Raw genomic sequence first — 5,558 nt, forward strand, 5'->3', positions numbered from 1 at the left:
AATATTACAAGGCTTTAGTAATTAGGCACCGGTTGTGTTTTACTAGTACATGTAGCAGTGACATAGCATGCACTTCCGCCACAAATAAGCACAGCGAAGTCAACACTTCTGTCTTTACTGGATATATTGAAAATTATATTAACTTTTGCTGAAAAAAGATATGACGTAAACTAAACCTAATTCTTGAAGAAATCTTCAGCTGCTCCCAACCCCTGTTTGTTAGTTTCGGTGAAAATTAAAACCCGCTCAGAAGAGCTGTCTCAAGGTCCACCAACCCCAGAAAAGGCCATCAGGCAACTTTCAAGCTAGTGATCGTCCTTCTGTAGAAGACGTACGAAATTACAGCTTAGATGAGCAAACCCAACCTATATAATGTCGACCAAACGGTATTAACTTAACTTCGTATGGTAAAATTTTTCCTCCAGCTTCTGCCTGACCATATAACTGCAGAGTAACTGATTTCTGCTATATAAAGATGATGATGATGATCTCTGCTTTATGTTCGCTGAACGAACAGATTCATTAACAAGAATCCTTGACGTCCCATCACCAAGAGTCGCTCCGTTAAGTCCAACCATTAACTGAAAAAAGACCAAAATCTGGATCAACCAAACTATCTGTGTTAAAAACGAAAACGAGGAAAACTTTATCTAACTTGCCGTGGGGATCAGTCTCAAATGTTCGTTTGATGATGAAATTAAAGCGAAGACAGAGCATGGCTTGGAGCGCGTTTACCGTTTGGAAGTATGTCACTGATATAAGGCAGAACTGTAAGGTCCAGCTTTTCACCAGACTCCGCTTGTTTAACTCTGTTGTGATCCCGTCGTACTGTGTGCATCCGAGGCCTAGGCCTTCACAATTATAGGTATTCTCTCGCTTCAGTTCTTTTCAGTTTCCAATACAAATGCTTACGGCACATTTTAAATATCCGCGATTAGCACGTAGTCTTTATGCCAAAGTGGATCACCAAACAAACCATTCCCTGCCATGCACTGACCACAATCATCGAACGTCGTCGAATGCGCCAAGACGAGACTTCGAGAAATGGTCGCGTCGATCATCTCATACGTAGCCATGCGTCCACCTACTACAGTATACGTACCTTACCCGAAAGTGTAAATTGAAAGAGCTTATTGTAGAGGTTCCCAACCTGGGGCCCGTGAAAAGGTTTTAAGGGGTCCATGAATGTCATGATAAACTTTAGAAAATCATTTAAACCGATTTTTTTCATTTGTTAATTCTCTCTATTTATTTGATATATTAGTTGTTTTAGTTGCTATTTTTTAGTTGAATCTAAATCAATTATTGAATGACGTAAACGGTTATTGAAACACTATATAGTGATACGATATAACCAATTGATACTACATACCACCATAATTGTATATTTTTGTATTATAAAAATGCAATTCAGACACTCCCCAATTTACAAACATCCAAAGGTACAAACAAAAATTTTTTGCAAGTAAAGTTTTATATTTATTTACTAAGTGTGCTGTAAACAGTAGCATATACGACTTTTGGCCACTATTCAAAGCCGCAAGAGGTTGTAAAAGACTTATTTCACTGGAAGAATTTAGACAATGATTGGCTTCTCTTTAAACGATTCGACGATGTGCATTCATTTTGTGAACGAAATCTGAACACAAATGGTGTACTGCAGTCTCTTCAACATCTTCCGCTTTTGTTTTGTCTCTTGTGTCCATGCCCTCAATTTTTAAGCGATTTCCAGACAGGTCAGCCTTTATTACCGTAACTGCATTCCAATATTGCTTGATATGGTAGCCTTTGTAGTGTTTGCGATTTGTAGGCTAGAATGGTGATGCTAGTGCTACAGTGCAAATGCAAACAAACTTGATGAAACAACAACTTCACCAAAGCAAAGTGTAAATGAAATCTGACTTTTATAATTTGTCTATGCAAGTGAGTTTTTTAAAATAAATCGTTAGGCAGTGTTCGTGTCTTCCTTGATTGCCTTTTTCCACAACAACCATAGTAAGTAGTACATACATACCACGTTCTTAGCAACAATGACAACTTTTTCATACGCACGTGCCGTCCCACTCACCTACACTCGCCGCTTTTTTTGGTGCGAACCGATGTAATGGGACGTTGCAGCACGAGAAGGGAATTTTGAGCTGCAGAAGTTGGGCATGACAGCGATGGTAGTAAGACCTAATAAGTTCAATGAGCATATACTGTATTATAGTTTCTAAAGATGTGCTTGAAAGGGGAACGATTCTGTATTATGACCCACGAAAATTACAATTTAAATGAGCATTTGAAATCCTTTACATCGGAAGTCGGGGTCCTTAGGTTTCAAAATTTTATTTAAAAAGTCAGTGACTAAAAAAAGAATGAAAAGCACTAATTTAGAGTTTTATATGTTTTAGTGATGTATAGAGATATTTAAACAAATTTTATCTTATATGCTTTAATTGTCGAAACGGATTTGTCAAGACATTTTTTTGATTAATTTGGCCTACAACTTTTCATGAATGTAGCTGGCCAGGACCGGGTTTAGGGGGGGGGGTTAGGGCCAAGGCCCCCCACCAGTTTTATTTATCCAGCTTCATTGTGTCACAAATAAGCAAAAAAATGCAAAAATATTCACCAAATTTAAAGTTTTGCCTCAATTTAACCTTTAATTTTCCAAACATTTAAATTGAATTACGTGTTTATTTCGTTTTAATAATTTCAAACTCCACTGGAAGAACGTTATTTTTTTTTAAATCAACACTAATTTAAAGCCGGCTGCACACGTCAATGACTCAAGAAGAACTTGCTGAAACTAACGTATTTACGAAGGGTATCATAATTGGAACATAGCCCCACTACAACGAACTCACTTTTGGGGTACGGTACCATAGGTGTTTCCAGATTTTTTTGATTATTGTGTTTTTTCTTTGCGATTCCTCATTGGCTTTATTATATTGCTATACTGTAATAACCACTGCAATACTGTATATTAAGTACGATGCTATTTGACATGAAAGCTTCAGACAGCATTGTTATAAAATAATTACCAAAGTCAAGAACATAATTGGCTGATGTTGAAACACAGCATGTTGCTTGTCGTTATGGTTAATTAAATCAGCCATCGAGAGAACGTTTGCTGTTTGATTGAGTTGTAAAAGGAAAATAAGGTTATTCACGTTGTCCAAAGTAGACGTTGAAAGGAAATGGGATTACCAAACTAATGGTGAAGTGCGCACGGCTACGGTCTCTGCCTAATACAAGCTTCGTTGAGAGTTATGCTCAGATGTTTTTGTTGAATTATATAAGTGGTCAAGAAAGCATTAAAATGTCATTGATGTCACTGATCGTGGTGTACTATTGAATTATAGTGCCTACTATTGAATTATACAGGTCGTTCTAAATATTTTTGGGACGAACCTGTTTTAGTAGATTGGCGTAAAAAAGCCGTTCAGAAAAACGTCATAAGTTTAAAACATTTTCAGAGAGTCAGTGATTAACTCTCCTAAATACTATTTTATGCTAACACTAACGTCAATGGGCATTTAGCCATACCCCTCACGAACCTAACGTTTTTAAACCAGAGGCGTTTTTACGCTTTCAGTATTTTTTGTTTATTGGACCATTTCTTCGTTTGCGGCTACATATCAGCTACAACCTAGATAGAATAATCTATAAGAATAATAGGCGGGTTTACGGCGGCTTCGTTATCGATGTAGCCTATACGGCAATTCTAAATACGTCACTGCATGCTAACTCTAAATAGTTTTCCTTGCTAACGCAATATTGCAGTGATGGTTATCGGTATTTTAATATTTTCACGCTGATGCTATTATTTTAAATATTGGTTATAGTTGCGCAATTCTTTATCGATTGAACAATAACGACAGTTGGCTAGTTTGATTAAACCTACAAAAAGGTGTTGGAGTTCTTAAAGCAAAACTTGGCACATATATGCGCTTAAATTATAACCTTTTTAATAAAAGGGCTCCCACCAATGCTGGGCCCCAGGGCCCTCCATCATGTAAATCCGGCGCCGTAGCTAGCAACTCATTTAATTAATTAATAACCAGAATTAAATGCACGGCGATAAAGTTAATATTTATTTTCTAGTTTAACCCATAAATTGTGCTTTGCAGCTGTCAATTAACTTATCAACGATATGTTTAGAACTCAGTAATGGAAGGTAAATTTTTCATGAAGCCTTATTTGCATTGATGCGTAATAACTGTTTGCATTGCTACATATCATAGACTTTATACTAAAATGGTGCTCGTATAACGCGTTTTTTATTTATTACCGTATAAATGATTTATAGTGACCAGCGGCTAGTAATAGGAAAAAGCTCTTGATTGTAAGAGAAAAAAGGCTGCCACTATTTCACCTGAAAAAGTTGTGCGTTCGAAGTTATTTTTCACAGTTTCTTGTTAACCTAACTTAAATTTTATAACATAGTAATCTAAGCCTAACCTAAATCTACTAATCGTAATCAACTCCAACAATATCCTACATAGCTCAAATCAACTTTTTGCATACCCGTTCTCCTAACCTAACCGCCTATCTTTAAAACAAACAATTGCTATTTAAAGAAAAGTATAGCATAGGGCCATAAGCTATAATTCCAAAACTTCGTTTGGCAAGATAACAGTTACCGTTTGACTTGCGTTTGACAGCGCGATACAGTAGAAACCTTTAGCGATCAAAATATAATGAAAGCATTCTTAAGCATAAACGATTTTAACCGTTTTTCAATCTTTAGCTAATTTAGGAATTTTGTACAAACTCAGTATTACACTTATAGGTTATTAGCATTTTAACGTACAGTAGTGTACTACTAAACAATCCAATTTGCTTTCAGAAACTAAATTGTAATTGAACCAAGCTTAAAAATTGGTATCAAAGATATAACATCGTCATATTGCATTGTCAATTATGTCGGTCATTTGTTAGTTTGTTTTCCGATGACAGGGACCCCTGAAAACAAAATTTTGTGCATAGCATAAATTTAAGTCGTACAGTAGCCTATACAACAGAGTGGTGGCATCCCATTTATGCTCAAAGCCTCTGATACAGAACAAACATTGTCATAACTCTGTTAATCTGCTCGCGTTTTTGTTTAAAAAGAAATAATTGTGTTAGGCGCACACAGCTTCTATTTTGTCATGTCATCATTGTCGTCAATGAGTAAGCGAATGCTCTGGTGGTGTTCGGGCCCAAACAAATTGTAATCGCATATCGAGTGTTTGTTTCCTTTTTTGGTATGAGATGTTTTCATATCAATTTTCTATCAGCAAGAGAGACATAAACCGCCATCTGGCCAGGGTGCTTCTGCATCAGATTTATCGTCGTACATTTTACTGTACTCAATAGAGAACCCTCTATTACTCAGAAAACGTTGGGATAGTGATGTAATGTAGACACTGAGTATAATTGTTGAGGACCGGGAAGGAGCACAGAACTGCATTTAAGCAGTCGTAGGCAAGCAGTTAATGACAGTGTGCTGTAGTTGTTTGGTTTATGTTAGTTTGATATTGATTATTTTTGTAACTATATTTTATGTTTAATCACATCCATATGATAAA

The sequence above is a fragment of the Clavelina lepadiformis genome, chromosome 6 (assembly GCF_947623445.1).
Source record: "Clavelina lepadiformis chromosome 6, kaClaLepa1.1, whole genome shotgun sequence".
Classification (NCBI taxonomy): Eukaryota; Metazoa; Chordata; class Ascidiacea; order Aplousobranchia; family Clavelinidae; genus Clavelina; species Clavelina lepadiformis.